This window comes from Periplaneta americana, chromosome 1 (genome assembly GCF_040183065.1).
Source record: "Periplaneta americana isolate PAMFEO1 chromosome 1, P.americana_PAMFEO1_priV1, whole genome shotgun sequence".
NCBI lineage: Eukaryota > Metazoa > Arthropoda > Insecta > Blattodea > Blattidae > Periplaneta > Periplaneta americana.
In genome coordinates this window covers 39777534-39800474 of record NC_091117.1, presented here as the reverse complement: position 1 = coordinate 39800474, position 22941 = coordinate 39777534, and the positions used below count along the sequence as shown (strand labels likewise).

At 35.4% G+C, this 22941-nt stretch overlaps 1 long non-coding RNA gene across 1 annotated transcript; it reads right to left on the bottom strand.

Moving 5' to 3' along the window:
• Positions 1-10554: 10554 nt before the first annotated feature.
• LOC138694699 (uncharacterized) lies at positions 10555-22310 on the bottom strand. The gene is made up of 3 exons (XR_011330993.1): positions 22180-22310; positions 18864-19088; positions 10555-12954 (listed from the first exon to the last, which is right to left on the bottom strand). It is a non-coding gene; the product is annotated as an uncharacterized lncRNA (long non-coding RNA).
• Between the last annotated feature and the right edge of the window lie 631 nt (positions 22311-22941).

Sequence of the window (22941 nt, the reverse complement as noted above, 5' to 3'; positions counted from 1 at the left end):
TTGGCAACACATAAGTAAGTTCAATTATTAATCAACATCTATTGGCAAAATCATGACGGTATCACAGGCTAATATATACAGCCATGAAGCTCAATACGTACGGTAGTACGGTGGATAGTTGCTAACCACTAGGATCGCTACTATCACCTCATCACATACAATGTGAAACAGTGCAGGCACAGTCTATTATCTATTGGCAAAATCATGACGGTATCACAGTCTAATATATACAGCCATGAAGCTCAATACGTACGGTAGTACGGTGGATAGTTGCTAACCACTAGGATCGCTACTATCACCTCATCACATACAATGTGAAACAGTACAGGCACAGTCTATTATCTATTGGCAAAATCATGACGGTATCACAGTCTAATATATACAGTCATGAAGCTCAATACATACAGTAGTACGGTGGATAGTTGCTAACCACTAGGATCGCTACTATCACCTCATCACATACAATGTGAAACAGTACAGGCACAGTCTATTATCTATTGGCAAAATCATGACGGTATCACAGTCTAATATATACAGTCATGAAGCTCAATACGTACGGTAGTACGGTGGATAGTTGCTAACCACTAGGATCGCTACTATCACCTCATCACATACAATGTGAAGCAGTACAGGCACAGTCTATTATCTATTGGCAAAATCATGACTGTATCACAGTCTAATATATACAGTCATGAAGCTCAATACGTACGGTAGTACGGTGGATAGTTGCTAACCACTAGGATCGCTACTATCACCTCATCACATACAATGTGAAACAGTACAGGCACAGTCTATTATCTATTGGCAAAATCATGACGGTATCACAGTCTAATATATACAGCCATGAAGCTCAATACGTATGGTAGTACGGTGGATAGTTGCTAACCACTAGGATCGCTACTATCACCTCATCACATACAATGTGAAACAGTGCAGGCACAGTTTATTGTTCCTAGTACCCTCATAAACTCAAGCTTCGGGACTGTATATACTAGACTGTGACAGTATCCTAAATAAAACAAACAGTTGCAAATTCTGACTTAATTTTTATAGTCTTGTAACATTTGGTTAAAGCATACATTCGTCGAAATATTGTCGCAGTTCATATTGGATGCTTGAATCTGAACTGGCAACAATGCTACATAAAGATTATTAACAAGAAATGAGGTCCAGATACTGAACCAGTACTGAGGTACAGTATGTAAAGAAATGAGTTGATTGCAAGTTGTGTAATTTTTTCACCCATTTAAAGCTTTATAGAAGAATTAGACCTAATAAGGAATAATATTTGTTTAAAAAATTGAAAATAATATTATATGGGTTTTGAAAAGAGGAATACAGATAGTTACATTGATAAAATATCTAGTCATTGGTCAATTATTTTACATTGACCATCACGTGAATTATTGTTTCCTTTGGTACTGTAGTTTCTATACAAAAACATATGAAGACTTCGTGTAGATGTAACACTCCATTATTGTTCCCACTATATAGGAAGTTCTTATAGCATTAATTAAAATCATAGAGAAGGATATAGGAAAGTACGTAGGCTATATTATGTAGACATAAATGTAATAATGAAAAGTTCTGTTAATGTGCAAGCAATTTAATTTAGGAGGTACATGATTTGTATATATGAAATTTTGTTACTATATTACATAATAAAACTCGTGAAAAAAAAAAAAAAAACAGTCTTCTACAAGATGTTTCAAAATAATTATTACAAACTGATGAAGATAGTTGTGAAAGCTGAGAAAGGGTTTTGAATAGGGAACACATGTTCAGAAACATGTAACAGAAAGAATAACATCACTTCTACTTAGGCTACTGAATGCATGGCTCTAACAGCTCCTATGAAAATAGAGGAAAAACAGTTCCAGAACTTGAGCTATCTATCCTGTTTGAGTGTTGTTCATGTTATTGTTGCAACCATTGAGTGAGTGTCTTCTCATTTCTGCAGAAATTTACAACATGAAATACTAGCATTTATTATTTTCTGAAACATACAGAAAGATTCTACAAAGATTGACAGAATTAATTTTAGTAAAAGTGTTAGTGGCTCGACTAGCAAGCTTTCTAAATTCTTCTACGAATTTCTTCTGCTCATTTTGAATTTGTAATAAAAACTGCGTCCAGAATTAAAATACATAGGCCTACACATACCCCCAACATAATGTAGGCTAGACTTGCATAGTAAAATTATTAATGTAGTTATATGAAAAGATCAACGGAAAGCTACAGGGTGAAGCAGAAATGTGGAATGACAGAAATCGTGAGAAAACGCGTTCCCGACCACGAATTCACTTTCACAGCATTCTGTACTTTACAACAGAACCATCTCTGTCAGTTTATGATATCCATTTTGAGTCACTCTTTATATTATAATTGATTTAAAGTTGTGAACTTCTTATATTTAGATTTCACCCCCATTTTCTTCATTAGGTGTATCATGTACTGCATTATATTATTGAATTACTTTTATAAATGTAATACTATATATACAGTTACTTCAAAACTAAGATGATGTGTGAGGGGAAGATGAGGAGGAGGTAATGTTTGAGTAATTGATAGAGCTAAATGACTAACTTTGCATGTTGGAGTATTCTTCATTCTGTATATTGGTTATTTATTACCGTAGTTTCCCCTAACTATGGTCCACATTTGTCACATTTTTCTTTGTATATTCAATACTATTCATCCAGATTAAGTGAAATTTTGGCTTCGGACTCTTGTAAGTGTATATTAAATAAATATTGACATATGTGTTTGAAATTATTTAATTACAAGTGTTGAAAAAATAATGATTGGTACATAGTTGTATTCTGAGTTGCCCAACTATGGTCCACTCATATATTCATGCTTGAAAGCATGAATGGACTATAGCTGGATCTGTAATTATTCGTAAATCAATAAATTAATTTCTAATTTAAGGGTAGAAACATAATGTAGCACAGAAATATTAAAAATAAATGAAAAGTACATGGGTTCTTTTTATTAGTACGCATTGCATAAACACACAATAAACAAGTGAAATCTGGAAGTCATTTTCCTGCAGTAATGAACAACTACACTCACCGGCAAAAATACCGGGCCACCTAAAGTTTCTCCATTTTTTTTTATGAGGTGAGAATCAGAAAACCCATTATGAAATGAAGAAAACATTGCTTCCCAGAAAAAAAAAAAACTCTTTTTTTTTATTATCACTTGCGCTATTATTTTCAACGCCAAACAATGGATATAATTAAAAGGCGTAAAAAGGTGTAAAACTTACAAATAGTTTCAATTTTCTTCCAAATGTTCAACTGATTTTGTGGCCACCCAGATGTTATTAATAGTGGATATTGCCTCCCCTCAGTAATTGCCTACTATACATGAAACAACAGCTCCATTGTTCTTCACTTCCAAAACTTTCCCTGGCCACAATTCCTCCTCATAAGTAACTACCATATAACTATGTGCCTTTAGCATTATTTTAACAGATTTCGTCTTCTTTTCCACATCTGACTCACTGTCTGTAAATATGGAGAGTACATCGGAAACATCATAATCTGTATCCAATTCAATTTCATCACTCTCATAGTCACTTACAGGGATGGTTGTGATCCTTCTACCCTGAAGTTTTCGTTTTACCGGACCATTATTCGTGCTAGTACCATTGATGCTGGAACAGCCTGTTTCTTTATTTACTGGACTATAATGTTAAATGGTGTTTTAGAATATACTGAGATACCGTATTTGCAGAAGTAAATAATCAAATTGTTCACATTTCATTAAAACAAATATTTCAAAATTAAATATAACTATGGTCCACGAAAAATTGTGGTACATAGTTGAGGACTGACTTCTAGCCTTCAGGTTAAACATTTTTCACGCAGAGTCCTTAATCTCTGCCAGTCTAATTATTACGTGAAAGTAAACACTATATAGCCAGGTTTAATTGTACAAACAATCATATATCTATAATTTACCAGTTCTACAGAGGAGAGCTTAATAAAACAGACAAACACAAACTGAATGATTTCGTGTCTTCACACATTCAATATAACGATGCACACTGGCCTTGTTAAGCATCCATATCATTGCCACGTGTAATGGTAGATAGAAGCATCTATGGGGAACATAATTCCATCACAGTGGCGCCTTAAATGGCAAACACCGAACTCTGGGAGACTAAGTAGTACATAATGCGTTTTGGACCATAGTTGGGTGCCTGGACCATAGTTATGGGAAATTACGGTACCAGTTTTGTTGTATAGCTCCTGTGAGCTACAGAAATTATGATATATATTTAGATATTTTTTAGTTTGAAGTAATGCTTCCTCTGTGTAATATTTTATAATACTGGTGGTGCGAAGTAAAACGAACTAAGTCTTCATTTATTTCCTTAATTTGGTTTATTTCTATTTCTTCGGCTTACATGCATCACCACTACATCATCATAACCACCTCTAATCTTCTTATTTTCCTCTTGTTTAAATTTTCTGTTGTTTTATATAAATGTTGGTAACATTTTGTAGGAATAATAATGATGAAACATAATATACCGGTACTCGAATTTTAGATTCAAATAGACAATACTCATAATACATTTTCATTTTGTTTTCTTTATAAAAATGTTATGAAAGTGCATATATGAAAAATCCAGTTGAAGAAAATAATTGTTTGCAGTTTAAATGAAATGGTCTATTATTACCGAAATTATGCAATATACGTTGTTGATTGTTATCTTCAGAAACTATTGAAAAGAGACATATTTTCGTGGAATAGTAGGTTTTTCATCTTTTTAAAAACTAATACTTCATCAACGTATTAACAGAAATAAATGAACTGTCTTTGATTTATAAGTCATAAGCAGATTGTAATATTGGTCACAGATAAAACTATTAGAAAATGTGAATGTGTAAATATATTGGGGCTTTTGTGGAGTTTGATTAGTTCAAGTGTTAACTTGTGTTGCAGAAAACCCCAACCAGGTAACTTGTCCCAACCAGGATTTGAACCCGGGCCTGCTTGTTTCATAGTCGGACGTGCTAACTGTTGCTCCACAGCGGTGGACGTAATTATAGCTTAGTGGATGACTTAACATAGGCATTATATGGAATTTAAATTTACAAAGGAGTTAACCCTAAAAAGTTGCAAAAAATAATATTACAATTTGAATTATATGGGAAAAGAATTCATAATTTGGATATTAAATAGTATATTTCCAAAAACCCCTGTTAAAGTAATGCTAAAAGTATCAGGAGTAAGATGTAAAAACTCCATTACTCTATTCTCAAGAGTTTCCCAGAAAAGGTGCATTAAAAACCATTTAATATATGTTAAGATAGGAGGGCTCACGTTCCTTGAATTTTTAACAAGATAAAACTCCCGAACACATCTTCTTGGTCATTTTTAGTGTTCTCACGAAATTTGTAATTTCTTTCACCATAGAAATATGTGCAGGAAATATGAAATCCATATTGCTATTCAATATGAAACATAACAAAAAATATATTTAATTGGCAAAAATTTCCACCAAAAAATGGGAATAAAATCTCGATATCTATTTATCTTTATTTCATGCATGTTCAAAGTACACAGGGCGATTGAAAAGGTTTGATCAAAACTTCAGGAGAGTGACGAAACTCCTAAAATAAATACCAATATCTATTGCTATGGGCACATATCCATTGCCACATATAAACCACTTTGCAGACTTGATAATGATTACACTTTGCTTCCCTTATTTATTTTTAATAATTTACGCATTTATTATTGTGTTAGGTCGAGGTCAGAAGTCGTATTGACCCCACGTCACTTGAGTCCTACTATGTGTAAATTCTGAGATGGAGAGACGAAAATCCGTGATAGATTATTTGTGCACAATATTACATCATGAAGGAAGAAGATCGTTTCAAAATCTTGTAATAGGACAGTACAGTTTTCATGGAGTGAATAATTTTACTTATCTGAGGTCTGTGGTTAATAATACAAATAAAATTGGAGAGGAAATTGAAGTCTAATGGAGGTAATAGAGCATATTTCGCTGATATAAAATTATTTACATCACGTTTATTATCACGAATAACAAAGATTAGACTGTACAAAACTTTGATACGATCAAGTTTATGTTATGGTGCAAAAAGCTGGACTCTTTCAGAGGCAGAAAGCAATAAATTAAAGATTTTTGAAAGGAAAATTATAAGACGAATCTATAGAGCTATTTATGATGGAGATAAATGGAGAATCGGAAATAAAGAAGAAATTGAAAGAATATTGAATAATGAGAATATTATTAGATTTATTAAAGCAGAAAGATTGAGATGGATTTTGACCATGTAGAAAGAATGTCGGCAGATCGTGTGCAATAGAAAATATTGAAATGAAAGATGTATGAAACAAGAAAAAGAGAAAGACCTAGAAGTAGATTGACTTATGAAATAGAAAAAAATTAAGAAAAATGGGAAAGAAAATTTGGAGGATGGAAGCTTTGGGTTGTGAGAGGTGGAAAGCTCTTGTGAAGGAGGCCAAGGGTAACATTGGCCTGTAGCGCCAGGGAGTGAGTAAGTAATATCACATCTTGTATCGATTGCCCAGTTCAAAAGAGAAACAACTCAAAATTTAAAGTTTTGAGAAACCTGCATTTTAAAGCTTTATGTTGCTGTGAAAAATCAGAGAGTCATTGAATTTGCTCCAAATTCTGTTAATGAGATAACTACTGAAGTTTTCCTGGCGACGTGATGATTCGAAACTTTCTCGGGTTTCTAGTCAGTTAAAAAGTTGGTAATACACCGTTTCAAGGATGTTTATCTTCCTCGAAACTTGGTGTATCACCAACTTTTTACCTGGGTAGAAGCTTAAGAAAGTTTGGAATCTGTTGATGAAGTTTTATAAATAATATAAGTTTCAAATAATTAAAATGTGTTAATTGGATTTTTCACAGCAACATGAAGCTTTAAACTTCAGATTTCTCAAAACTTTAAATTTTGAGTTGTTTCCTTTTTGAACTGGGCCGTCGATATTCAGTAGATCAAAATAAGTCTACACCAGTGGGCTAAAGATTTGCTGCATTAATAATAATAATAATAATAATAATAATAATAATAATAATAATAATAATAATAATTTATTGATATTTATGTGGTGGACAACAGTCATAGGCCAATTATATTCCAGGACATTAGTACAATAAAAGAAACATTATGATATAACAATAATAAAGATCAAGATGATTAAGGTGAATTAAAACATAACCTATAATTGACAATTAATATTTGAGGAGAAAAATTCGCTCCAGTGCTGGGGATCGAACCCGGGTCCTTGGTTCTACGTACCAAGTGCTCTGACTACTGAGCTACGCCGAATTCAATCCACAGTACCGGATCGAACCTTCCTCCTTCAGTGTTTCCCTTTTGGCCTGACTCCAAGCTAGGCATATATGTTGATGTTTTATGTCCAAGTCAACTGCCATTATGCAAGGGGCGCACTCAGCTGAGTGACTTATTTGGCCGGGATTCCGCAGTTAAGTGCACAGTAATCTGTACAGAATATGCACTGCTAGCTATGAGAATATTAAAGATTTATTAATTAAGATTAATATTAAAGAGATTATTCTGTAGGACAAATTAATAAATCTTTAATATAACCTGTAATGCCAACTGACATATAGTTGAATTAATAAAGAAACACAAGAATCTAACATAAATACCAGAAATTTACAGGTTATATGATACAAATCAATTAGTCAAACTATATATTAAATAGATCAAAATTACAATCATGCATATTGGCATTTTTTTTTATACAGCTGGAGAACTGAGAAAGAGATTTAAAATTTCTAGTATAGAACATTTTGTGAACTCTAAATTCTTTTGTAGAATACGAAAGCTGGCATCACTTATGATAGATAATAATGTATTTAATATTTAGTATTTATATACTGGTACATAGATTTCGCGATCCTAATTTAAAAATATTTTCTGCCACAAGTTGTGGTCTCTTCAATCTTTTATTTTTTATTTTTTCATACTCGTATTGATGTTGTCAACCTAAGTGTTCTGATTGACCCTTGGTCTTTCATTTTTTCGTAATGGCGAGATTTTTATCAATCTTTTTTTTCCCATTCTTATTTACTTATTTAATCTGTTGTCAAGCATTCTCAAATCGTGTTCATAATATCACAACTGTCTTTCTTCTATTTCTTGCAATATGGTTTCCTTTACCTTCATTTTTTACTCATAATGTCACATTCCTTACTCAGGCCAATTTGGAAATTTTAGCTGAACGTTCCTAAAAGCCATTTTTAGACGACTATTCATAAAAGTAAATATTTTAATGCTAGGCAGGCATGTTAAAAATTTACTTCTATACAACAGCATGTAAAAAGTACTTTTTCTACGATAGTGCATGAAGTGCAATTTCACGCAGTGTGTGACGTAAGCAAAGTGTGCGTGAAGCAATAATTTGAGACTGTTAAATAAAAAACATTGTATGGTACACATTCGTGAAGTTGTATTTTGACAATCGTGTATTTGAGAAACTCGGCAAGCCTCAACTCTCAAACCTACCCTCCTGTCAAAATACTACCTACTTCACGAATTTGTATCATAAATTACTATTAAACATTAGTACAATAAGTATTTTTAACACTGGCTTTCAACCGTTTGTGCCAGTTGTCAGTTGTTTCCTACCAGATTTCACACACAGGAGATGTAGGTCGTCTGAAAAAAAGTTGGTTCGTGCATTTTCACCTTCATGAGAACAGAAAACTTCTGCATGTTTAAACCCTGATTGTGCTACTGTAGCTGCTGATTATGGTGATGGGAAAACTACGTAATTTTAGCATTGTCTGATCATTACGGAGTCTGCAGAAGCTTTTAGTTGTGGCAGTGTTCTGGCTATCCACAGCACTACAGGTTGAATAGCAGAATACACATCAACAAATTATTTAAATTGGAGTGTGCATGATCCCGTAGTTATGACCAAACATTTTGTATTACAGTACTTCATATATCAGTGCTATGTATTGTATAATTTATCTTGTTGCATTGGATGTACTATAATGAGATACACATAATTTTATAAACATATTTTTGGTAATGGTACTAGTGAATACGCGCAGTATCTGTTACATGCCATATTCTTGCCATTGTGTTGCCTTGTTTCTTACTTTTGATATAGATTGTAGTGTATTAGGTATAGTAGCAGGTACAACATTGCATAATGTATACAGTGAGGATGTATAACATGCACTGTAAAGATGTGTTACAGTATTGTGTAAAGTAACATTCCTTGTGTTTTTTCTAGTAAATTGATTATATATCTCAAGATTTTTGTTGTTTGATTGTGAGAGTTTGTTTGTCATATTACAATGTATAGCAGTTCCCACCAGTGGTGTAGTATCAGGGGAGATTTTGACACTAAATCTGCGTAGTAATTTCGACTTTTATTTTTTCAATATGCGTTATTTCTTCGTAATATCATACATTATGATTTGCAATTTAAATTGTACTCGTAATGTCCTATGCCATAGTGTTGTGGCTTAAGGTGCTATGCCTTGGACTAGCACATTATCTCCTTTTGCTTTTTTTTTTTTTAATCAATTTCGAACTCTTTCCTGTACCAGTATACTATGAAATACAAACCTAGTTCTGTCTCTTAATGACATTGTAGAAATTCTTGTAATCTTCGCAGCAATATTAGGAAACTTTATTTTCTTTTACATGTACCTCATTTGAAAGTCAGAAACTACTGCAGACTCAAACGGTCTCTACATACACCAGAGTGCTGCATTGGAGTTAAATCGCTCGCTTGAACTCAGTTGAGTGTCGCACCCTCAAGTGAGATACAATCTGTCGTGATACGCTCGTAATAAATAGAAGCACAGTACAAGGCCACCTCACCGACATGTCTTATCTTGTATGGAAGGCGACAGATAAGATACACATATGTTTTGCTCACACAGTAAAAATAAGGCTTTATTTTCTGCGTTTATGACAAACGTTTAATGGAACAGTCAATGGAACGTACCAAAACAGGAACATGAAGTTATAAATAAAATAGTATGAAAAACTTCGATATACAGTTATTATCGCTAATTAATAATTATTCAATATTTGATTTACCACATATATAATATGATAGGTCCATACATAGTATTCCGCCTATATACTGCGACAATGTAGAAACGTTTTACAAAATATTATTGATATAGCATTAGATTAATAACAATATTGGTACAGAGATAACGTCACAGAAAATATAATAAAACGAATAATCATGCTGGACAACTGTTACAGACGCAAAGATTGATACACTAATTATTAGAGATTATTATTATTATTATCATTATTATTATTATTATTATTATTATTATTATTATTACTATTACTACTACTAGAAAACTTGATACAGTTCTTGCATTATCGTGATTGTGTTCTCCGTTTATAATAATTACATTTACGTCCAATAACATCTATCAGATAAGGCAAAAACAAAATCACACCTGTGTGGGGGGGAAAAAAAAAACATTTACCTACAACATTTATATTACATTTTAAAGCAAGTTTTGTAGTTGTACTATGGAGAGGTTAGTTAAACACTGCAGAGTTTTGAAATGATAAACATCTATGATGTTACTACACAATTCATCACTGTAACAAGAACGAATGTCTAACGCTCTGCTTATACCATTCAAGGATTTATCGCTCGTGACAATTTTACCCATCATGCATGTGTGCTACCTATCGGATTATGCTATGAACTACTTGGCGCTCGAGCAAAAACGTCCGATGCAGACCTCTGACATACACCCTTTGCCCCAAAAGTTCTTGGACTCAATTTTTTGCATGGGAATCATTCCATGCAGAGTAGGCTAATCCTGTAGACCGTGCCAGATTGGTGAAGGCTGAAAGGATAGGCGAGCTAATTTCGACATGTTTCACTTGTTTATGTTCAGTCTAGTGGAGTTCAGAGGCAACATAGGCATGCACATATTCACGCTTAGCTGTTATAGCGATGGACCATAATGACTCTTTGTCTGCCGCCATCACTCTGAACTCTACCAGTACTACAAGCGATGCCTTCTCCATGATAATGGGAAGTCTCACACTGCCTTATCAGTGCTATAGTCCTTGGCAGGAAAACAGGTGACAGTGCTTCATTAACTCCTTACTCGCCTGACCTGTTCCCCCTCGACCTTTTTTTATCCCCTCGTCTTAAAAAACCCATGAGTGGGAGATATTTCAGTGTTGAGGACAAGATCAAACAGGTAGTCTACATGCATCTTCGTTCTGGAAGAGATGTTCCAGAGGTGTTTCAAGAGCTTTCAACACTGTTTGAACCACTGCGTTACTGCACAAGGAGACTATTTCGAAGGCACAACCTCGCAAGTTTCACTTCTGTTTTTAATTCTGAAGAAAAAAAAAATTCAATCCAGGAACTTTTGGAAGAAAAGACCAGCCTCATGATCTAGTGGTCAGAGCTTCTGGCTATAGTTCATGAGGTCCCGGGTTCGATTCCCGGTTAGAGCACAGGAATTTTTCCTTAAAGGAGATTATTCCTGTGTTCGTCCATGGTCTGGAATTTAGGTTAAGTTTAGATTTAAGACCTCTCCTGGCACCACATTATCATAATCATCCTATCACATCATCGGGGTAATGTAACTCCGCCTTCCAGGCGCCCCAACCTCAGAAGTGGGTTACAACTAAGCCATGGCCAGGAGAGAAGACCAGAAATGTCGAAAAGACAACTTGGTGGCATTGGATAAAAAAAAAAAACTTTTGGAAGAAAAGGTGTAAGTTGTCCATGAAACTAACATAGCCCTTGGTGTAGCTCAGGTGGTAATCGGGTTTGCCTGCTAAACCTGAGTTGCACTTGGGTGTGGGTTAGATTCTTGCTTGGGCTAATTAGCTGTTTGGGTTTTTCCGAGGTTTTTCTCAATTGTAAGGCGAGTGTCAGGTAATCACATGACAAATCCTTGGCCTCATCTCGTCAAATATCATCTTCCAATCACCAATTCCACCGACGCTAAATAACTTAGTAGTTTGTATAGCGTCATTAAACAACAAAGTAAAAAAGTGCATTAACGTGAATGAGAAATGGTCAATAATTTTGTCAGAATATTTTAGGGTAAAGTTATTTTATGGCTGTAAATCAATAAAATGGATCACTCAGCTTTATATCTATTGAGCAAGAAACTTATGAATTTTTATTATCCTTAAAAAACTCGTAACTAAAGTCCCGTTGCTCTAATTTCCGGCAGCCAATCGCGTTGCAGGTCGGCTCCATTTAAACGTGTGCGTCTTGTGATTCGCTGAGGAAGACGTTATTCATTTCTTAAGGCTCGATAAATACTTAATATAATCACCCACCATTTTGGCTCTTTCGTTGGCTTTCACAGAAAGCACATGAAGACATTATTTGCCGCTCAATTATTTGTTGAATTACAGTGCGTTTGATTTATTATCATAGGAGCTACGACATGATAATGTTTAACGGTGTGGCAAACAGATTCCTCGTATGGTAGCTCAGCAACGAAAGAACAAAAATGGCGAACGATATTACCTACCTAGACTTTATAGAGCCTTCACTTCCTAAGACGTAAGCAAAGAGGAGGAGTCACACCGGGAATATCAGCGTCGCGACTATATACATTTGGTTATGTGAGCCTTGGACTCAACAAGAAGCCAGGCACTGCAAGGCCACCAAGGACAAAGAACACCAGCATGACTTTGCGGAAAAAAAAAACAATCAGTATGTCAGGAATTCTGTATATGTACATGTTCGCGTTGTAATGGAGACCATTTTTGTCTATTTCATCTCATTTCAATACATTAATTTTGAATTGTTCTCAACATACTTCATAAATATATATACGGTATTTAAAAAAAAAAACTGTCGACTATTCGCTTAACACATTATCGTCACTCTGTTTAATTTGCTGAAGGGGCTTCATTTTTCTTCGCTGACCACCTGCAAATGATGAAAAAAATAGAATGTTACATCATTGTTATCAGATATTCTCTTTGAACATGACATTGTTGCTGTCAAAATTATACGAGGTCTGTCTAAAAAGTATCCGACCTTAAATTTTCCCGCGCGAAGTAGTGATTCTAAGGCGGCGCCAATGTGCACGGTGGAAGGAGGAACCATAATGCACATGCTTGAATTTTTTCACCACATTCGCTTGTGCCAGTCACTGGCTGGTGGTCGCCAAGTAAGGTGCTGTTCTAAGTGTTTGTCGGATTTAGTTTTCTCGCAAGATGACTGAACGAATTGAGCAAAGATACTGCATCAAATTTTGTCAAAAGCTTGGTGATTCTCAAAGTCAAACAATTCGTAAGATTCAACAGGTGTTTGGGGAAGATGCGATGGGTGTAACACAAATTAAAGAGTGGTTCAACCAATTCAAAGATGGCCGCACATCAGCGGAGAGTGAGCAGCGTTGTGGCAGGCCCCAAACTGCTCGGAGTGCAATTGTTGTTGAGAGGGTGCGAAATTTGGTGATGGCAGATCGTCGTTTGACCGTGCGGGAGATTGCCGAAGAGGTTGGAGTGAGTAAAGATTCGGCACATGCAATTTTGCGTGATGATTTGAACATGAACCGAGTGGCTGCGAAATTCGTGCCCAAGTTGTTGTCCCCGGAACAAAAAGACCTCCGTCGTGACGTTGCAAGGACCTTCTGGACACCGCCAACACTGATCCTGAGTTTCTGAACACCGTAATAACTGGAGATGAGTCATGGGTGTACGGGTACGACCCAGAAACAAAAAGACAGTCGTCGCAATGGAAGCATCCCGAGTCTCCAAGACCGAAGAAAGTGCGGCAGGTGCGAAGCAAAATCAAGGTGATGCTGACTGTTTTCTTTGATGTCCGTGGAATTGTGCATCACGAATACGCATCGGAAGGACAAACGGTGACAAAGGAGTACTATCACGATGTTCTCCGGCGACTCCGTGATTCAGTTCGGCGCGAAAGACCAGACATGTGGACTGGGAACAACTGGCACTTGCATCACGACAACGCCCCCGCACATTCATCCCAATTGATCCACACTTTCTTGGCCAAACATGGAATTACAACCGTTCGCCAACCTCCCTACTCTCCAGAAATGGCTCCTTGCGACTTCTGGTTGTTTCCAAAATTGAAGACACCACTGAAAGGATCCCGTTTTGAGAGTAGAGAAGAGATAATGCGGAACGCGACGACGGAGCTGAACACCATTCCAAAAGAAGACTTCCAGAGGTGTTTCCGGCAGTGGAAGGATCGGTGGGCTAAGTGTGTGCAAGCACAAGGGGCCTACTTTGAAGGGGATTATGGTCACAACCCCGTCAGGTATTTGAAATATTTTTTCTGGCTAAAGGTCGGATACTTTTTAGACAGGCCTCGTATGTTGTATGAGCAGTTATTTCACATTACTTGCTTACAGATGTGTACCAAAATGAACAGCGCCTTGACAGCATATATTTCTCCTTCAATAACTATAATTTAAATTTTAGAAATAACTTAATAAAATTGATTTGTGGTTTTGGGTTTTGACCTTGTTACAGATATAGAAATATTCATAGTTTTGAAGATATTATATCACTTATGTTGAATGCGTGTATTTTCGTGAAAATCTCCGAATCAGTTTTTTTACAGCATTGCAAACTTTCTCTCTATATTTCCTATAATGAGAAAGCAAAAATAGAGAAATACACAAGATACTGTTAAATGTAATTATGACTGCTCCTAATGTGCTCATGTGCTGTAGCACACTGCTGTATTTGTTTAAATGCAATTTAGGTTAGAATATGTACTTTACCAATTTATATAATGGAAAATTAGGTAATGGTTTGCTCTTCAATCAGTTTTAGAAACCCACACTGTTTTCCTTCCTAGCACATGAAAAAGCGAATACAGTAAATTTAGTTTTTGTACAAGTGCTTTTCTCATTCCTTTACTGTTTGCTCCTTGCAAGCATTGAGCTGTTAGTGCTGTTATTATTATTATTATTATTATTATTATTATTATTATTATTATTATTATTATTACTACTACTACTACTACTACTACTACTACTACTACTACTACTACTACCATTATTATTATTATTATTATTATTATTATTATTATTATTACTATTATTATTATTATTACTACTACTACTATCATTACTATTATTACTACTACTACTATTATTATTATTATTATTATTATTATTATTATTATTTTATTATTAAAGTATATTTCAGAGGCATTACATTTCATTTTAATTATATAAATTCTAGCACATACTGGTTTTATAGATGTGCTGTGCCACTAGGTAAATGGGTAAAATTCTCCTGCAGTGAGGGTATACTCGGGAAGATCCCCAAAGCTGGGCATTACTGTTTGATTACTTTGACAACCTAAATCGAACTAATAGACCTTAGGCCTATAGCAAATGTGACAAAGAAGAATATAAAGAAAAGGAATGTTCTACTTCCAAGACTCATTTTCAATAAATAATTGTAGCAACTTTCGAAGAATATCATCACTTCTATTGACATCATACAAAATTCTGTTCAATATTCTTTTTGAGAAGATTAACTACTTATGTAAATGAAATTATTGCGGATCATCAATGTGGTTTTAGGTGTAATAGATAGACTATTGATTAGATTTTTTTGTATTCGATAGATATTGGAGAAAAAATGGGAGTATAAGGGCACAGTACATCAGTTATTCGTAGATTTCAAAAAGGCATATGACTCGGTTAAGAGAGAAGTTTTATATAATATTCTAATTGAATTTGGTATTCCCAAGAAACTAGTTCGATTAATTAAAATATATCTCAGTGAAACGTACTGCAGAGTCTGTATAGACTAGTTTCTGTCTGACACTTTAACAATTCACTGTGGGCTAAAGCAAGGAGATGCACTATCACCTTTAATTTTTAACTTTGCTCTAGAATATGCCATTAGGGAAATCCAGGAAAATAGAGAGGGTTTAGAATTGAACAGGTTACATCAGCTGCTTGTTTATGCGAATAACATGAATATGTTAGGGGAAAATTCACAAACCGGTTGTTCTGTATGGTAAAACTTGGACTCTCACTTTGCGAGGGGAACAGAGGTTAAGGGTGTTTGAGAATAAGATGCTTATGAAAATATTTGGGGCTAAGAGGGATGAAGTTACAGGAGAATGAAGGAAGTTACACAACGCAGAACTGCACGCATTGTATTCTTCACCTGACATAATTAGGAACATTAAATCCAGACGTTTGAGATGGGCAGGGTATGTAGCACGTATGGGCGAATCCAGAAATGCATATAGTGTGTAAGTTCGAAGATCTGAGGGGAAAAGACCTTTGGGGAGATCAAAACGTAGATGGGAAGATGATATTAAAGTAGATTTGAAGCAGGTGGGGTGTGATGGTGAAGACTGAATTAATCTTGCTCAGGATAGGGACTGATGGCGGGCTTATGTGAGGGCGGCAATGAACCTCCAGGTTCATTGAAAGCCATTTGTAAATAAATAAATTAATAATAATAATAATAATTTATGTATTTATTTGTTTGTTTATTTACTTACTGTACTTAGTTACTTGCTTCCTTGCTTGCTCCCTATTTGCTTGCTTACTTACTTTAATTACTTGCTTATCCATCCATCCATTCCACCCACCCATCCACCCACATACGAAATTTTTCTGCCATTATTGTGATATACTAGGTTGGACAGGCAAAGAAATTAAAATATTCGGGATGTATTTCTTACTTCAAATAAAGTGGATGGTATCATTCAATATCAGAAAAACTGGAGCGATCACGTCCATATGATGAACAGAGATCATGTCCCATATTTATCCTTGGTTTATAAACCACAGGACAACGGGATCTGGGAAGACCATGATAATGTTGGAAAGATCAGGGACATCTTGAGATCCACAGGAACAGGCCGAAATTGCCTTAAGCCTGAACGTTCATGATTATGATAAAAAATTGTGTTGACTTAGGCCATTGAAATTCGCCAGAATAGTTCATAATAATGAACAGAAAATGTTGTTAAAATTTGAAGAGTCCACTGCAAGAATGATGGATGTCATTTGGAATACATTTTGCAGGAGAAGCAATTGAAAGTTTGAAATGCTTAGCACTCAAAGTTTAACTGTGATTTTCCGATCATTACTGGACAATGACTATCAGTGTTAATGCCATATAACTCTCTATGTATAGTCTATATGTCTTAAGCTATGCATTGACAGTCTTGGTTCATTTTCGACAAGAAAGTGACATCCATCATTCTTGCAGTGGACTCTTCATTTCATTACATTGCCTTTTAAAATGTAGAAGTTAGAAAATTCAGTAGCATATTCTTTTGCTGCTAATAAGTTAATTAATATTAACTGAATATTGTATCATTCAATGAGGAAATAACATTTGATCGGGAGGCATTTATGTTAAGTCTGAAAAATGATTTGGAAAATTTAGTATCCACCTCCATGCTCCGTCCAGATCAAAAGCTCAACATTGTTAACCGGTATATATGGCCTAAATTGATCTACCCATTACAAATGGCTCCTATCCATCAGTTACCAGGAACATTCTTAGAAGATATTGATAAGTTAATCCGTAGTTCTGTTAAACAAATGCTTATGTTGCCATCTGATACACCTACTAGTATGTTATATGCAAGCAAAAACTACAGAGGTTTGGGACTAGTCAGAGCATCATGGGAAGCGTTCTTGCAACACTGCAACATCTGCATCACTTTAATATTAAATGAAAATCCTTATGTAAATAGTATGCGACCTTTGATGTCTGAACTTAATTCTTCCTGTCGACATCTAACTCTCCCTTTTCCAGTTGAACTTCGTAAATCTGTGACTAGAAAATTAAGAGAGGAATTAAGAAATGCAGAATTCGAATCATGGAAAGTAATGCCTGGAAGAGGCAGAGGTGTAGAATTGTACAGCCAAGTACCTAAAGCCAACGCCTGGATTTTTAATACGTCTGGACTATCCACATCTGAACGGGTAACCTGCCTCAAAATGAATGCCAATTTAGCAGCAGTTAGAGGAGTACCTGGTCGCTCTTTGGACGGATCCCGGTGCAGACATGGCTGCCCGGAGACTGAAACCCTTGCCCACGTCCAGGGTCAGTGTAACAGAGGTTTACTCCTCCGAAATGCCAGACACCATCATGTTCGATCCTTAATTGCAACTGCTTTGAGAAAAAAGTCTTGGACAGTAGAAGAGGAAGTTTTTTGCCTTGCTACTAATGGCTCCTCTAGACGTATTGACATCATAGCGTATTCCCAGACTACCAAGAAAGGATATATAATTGATCCTACCATAAGGATTGAAACGGGGAGTAGCCAGCCGGAGGATGTCAATCAAGAAAAGATCAACATTTATCTGCCAACAGTTGATTACTTCAAAGCAAAATACCAGCTTGAAGACATTGAGGTGATTGGTCTTCTTATTGGAGCTCGTGGTGTGATTCCCAAGTTCTTTGAACGCTTCAGGAAGACTTTTGAACTACCACAGACACTTACTGCTGACATCATAACTTCAGTTTTGAAACGCTCGTGCCAAATTCTGAGTCATCATATTCACTCTGTTTAATTTTTTTTATTTATTCACTTTCTATTCATATATGTTTATTTTAATTTTCTTTCTACAAAATTTATGTAAACATTTAATATTGCAAAATTCATGTAGGAGAGTATACTGAGTCCTTCTGGGCTACCTCCAATGGGAGGCAGTTATTATTATTATTATTATTATTATTATTATTATTATTATTATTATTATTATTATTATTATAATAAGAAAGTAGCATGTATCTAATGCCCAAGAGTTAAGAAATTAAATTAATGTTAAACTGTACAAGTGTCTCATAGAATGAAGTTGGACTTACGCATTATACGCCTGGGTCATTGATAAACGGGGATCAGAAGGTATAAATGGTGTTTTCTCTAAAGATATTCCCACAGGGAGGGCTGGCATGAAGCCAGCATAACCTGACATTGGACTGTCGTATCCTAGACGCAGATTGTCCTCGCTTATCAGTTTCCGGATATTCTGGCGCATTGTGGGATCAACGAGATTTCTTGCACGCGTGTTTTGGTCACAGGCTCCACATCTGGAAAAGAATAACCTCCTTATAAAAACGCTCATGGCATATCAGTTTTTAGGCTTCCACAGTGACTGTGATCAGAATTAGGCTTTTGAGTATTCTACCGTGTACTGGAACTTGACATTTCCAATGTTTCGGAACTGTATACAGGTTCCATCATCAGGGCAGATAAGTATAACCAGAGGAGGTCGCCTACTCTGATGGACTCATTACGCCAGTTTTTAATTTTCGAAGTCATTTTACTATTCAGTTAAGTATTCGTATAACAAATTTCTTTTCAATATTTCCGTCTTTACTTATCATTAGATGAATACATTGATATTACACTTTATTATACTTTACATATCGATGGCCCAGAACCAGACGGTTCCAAGTCCATTTTACTATTTTTTTTTTCTGAAGAGCTATTTTAAGCTCCTGATATTCAAAGCTTCATGAAACAATTTGGAATAGCTTCATAACAACCTTATGGAGAGGAATATTTATAATTTTGTTCGATTTATATATGCAGACAAGAACTGGAACACAATGAAACATAGATTTCTTTCTTATAAAAAATTGGACTTAGAACAATCTGGTTCTCAGCCATGATATTTAGACAAACATTTTTTGCTTTAAGGGGAAGGACCTAAGGAAATCTCTTTTCTCGTATTATTTTAAGTAGAGCCTCTATTTCCGTAACATATTTTCATATCAATATATAAAAACTTTTAAATACAACATTTTCACTTTTGGTCTTTATGGTACAGTCATAGACATAAAAAATCCAGTATTATAAAGAAAATGGTATATCTGCTCTCAAAAGTATTACAGAATCACAAATCTTGCCTTAAATGAAAGCTAAAAGACTGCTAATCAATTCGATGATTTTCAGAAATGTTAATTTTTATATTTGTATATTTACTTTGCATTTTTATGAACAGAAAGAAAACTTGCACGTCTATTTTAACGTATTCTTTAATTTGCAATTTGACAATTTCCTCTCACAAAATTATTGTGAGAATATGCCCTGAAAATTTTATTCAATTATTTCTATTATTGTCTGAGATATTACATATTAAAAAAATTATGGTTTATTTAACGACGCTCGCAACTGCAGAGGTTATATCAACGTCGCCGGTGTGCCAGAATTTTGTCCCACAGGAGTTCTTTTACATGCCAGTAAATCTACTGACATGAACCTGTCGCATTTAAACACACTTAAATGCCATCGACTTGGCCCAGGATCGAACCCGCAACCTCGAGCATAGAAGGCCAGCACTGTACCAACTATGCTGCCGAGGCAGATGGTATCACGTATTAAATTATGAAAAAAATGTGAAATAAACTCCGGATATTTAACGGAGAAGTTTGAGCACAGAATAAAGGGGCTGTGTCACAGTGGATATATTTAAAAATGACATAAAAGCAATTAATTTCTTCCTAACGACCTTGAAATTTCTCTCAAATGAAGTCAATACTATGAAGTATTTTGAAGCTAAAAATAAAAAAAAAAAAAAATGTTAATTTTGACACATATTGGTAATTCCTGTAGGTCCTTTCCCTTAAAGCATCATCAGGTCCATATTATTGCTATTATATAGGGCTCTCAGATTTCAAAACTAAAAAACCGGGACACTAGAAAGTTTTGGTGGATGTCTAATGAAAATTTAAGAGTGTATACATTTTCTTGGCAGACTCCGTATATGCATCTATAGTGTTAAAATCAGTTTTCTCAAGAAAAACCAGGGGCGAATGCTAGTCACGAAAGTTAGGCTTGCTCTTTTATTCATAGGGGAAGGTGGGAGGATATAATAATTCATAATTAATAAAAATAATCAGACCCACATAAATAATTTATTTTATAATTATGAAATCATTATGAGTCATGGATCATATTAGCTTATCAGATGTAGAAGTTCGATATAATATAACAAACATGGCCAACAAAACAGTTTATTTAGTTTTTTCGATCCTGCCAACCAGTGCATATTGTTGTATTGAGCTGCACTGAACGAGCGCATATATTCTATAGCTCAGTTTGTAGAGCAGCTGGCTACGGACTGGAAGGTCCGGGGTTCGATCCCAGGTGGTGACAGGATTTTTTCTCGTTGCCAAACTTTCAGAACGGCCCCGAGGTTCACTCAGCCTCCTATAAAATTGAGTACTGGGTCTTTCCCGGGGGTAAAAGGCGGCCAGAGCGTGGTGCCGACCACACCACCTCATTCTAGTGCTGAGGTCATGGAAAGCATGGGGCTCTACCTCCATGCCCCCCAAGTGCCTTCATGGCATGTTACGGGGATACCTTTACCTACCTTTTGCAGCAGCTAACACATGCATTCCGCTCATACAATTACATTGCACTCGCAAATCACAGAACATTCCCGCTGTCATTACTGGTCTGTGTAACGTTAAATAGTCGTTGGTGTAGCTCTCGGACCAGAGCTTCAAACAACACATAACAGGAACATGTGCGCCTAGGACGGACTAAGGAGGAAGGCACTTGCACGCGCATCATATTCTCGCTATTTCTACGTCTTTTCTGTAGCTCCAAGAAACGAGTAAGCGTTGCGATACTTGCGGTGTGCAACCTGCAGATGGTATTACGCCTATACACTCGTCCAAAAATCAAAATAAATTATAATGTACGTAACGCCATTTTGAGAAATACACATTCTACGAAAATATTGGGCTTGCGCAGCAAGCATAGCATGCCCTGAGAAATCGCCCCTGAGAAAAACATGTGCGCATTTTCAAGTTTTTTGTTACAAATTGCAGCTAAGGCAATGTTTCTTGTAGGTTTGACTCCTTAGCTGATAATGCATTGTTGTTACTTAGTGGTATGTTCAGATGGTATGGTTATCATCTTGATGTTGTTCTGTGTGCAGCAAATGCTGTATCAGCTACTCTAGTTATATTTGATAAGTATTTTTTGTTCCTTGAGGTGCATATTGGCAGTTAATTTCTTGTACAGTATTTAAGCTTTCCTTTCCTTTACAGTACAGTATTCGACCTAATAATTTTGGAAGGTTCTCTGGTTAGTTGATCATATCTGGAGGGACAGGAAGCTATTCAAACAACATGGGTACACAACTTGTGTTCTATTTTGTATACGTACTTGACTTCTATTGCTTTGCATTCCCAAAATGCTCTAGTAGGATCAGACACAAATCGACTTTGTACATGATCCCAGGCAGTACCTATTTTAGACGATCGTTTTGGTACTGAATTATTAACCTCTTCTTTATATCTTACCTGTAACCAAAATAAGTATTGTTTATTTATTTTAATAATACAGTGTTTCAGGTAAATTTTCACATTAGCCCAGTCCTTTCATAAAAATGGACTTAACGCGTTTTGGAATCACACTCTTCAATTATGTTCGTAGTTACCTAAATATGTTTTGCATATGATGTGCTATCACACAACGCAATATACCATTTCAGGAAAATATTTTCTGTCTTTTTGTGGTTTATTTATTTCTTTAATGGATGGTACGTTAATTTTGAAAAGTTATCCATAGATAACTGTATGAATTTCCTGCTCATAGTAATCATTGATAACTATTTTTCTTCTTCATAACTGCTTTCAAGAAATGCTATGGTTTCAGTTTTTGTTGGAAATATTTCAAGTTACAATTTTCACTACTGAATTTATATAGGAAATGAATTTCTGACGTTCATTTTAACTTATCTATAAACTTATCCACCTGGTCAGCTGCATAAAGAATTGATGAAAATTAGTAAAAAGATACATTTATTGTACTTATGACACATACAGGGTCTACTTTTATTTCGTAGGTAGAATTCGGTACGGCTCTTGGACTAGCTGGTGATACAGCTTCCTGAGATGCTTTTTGTGAAGATGTGGTATATGTGTA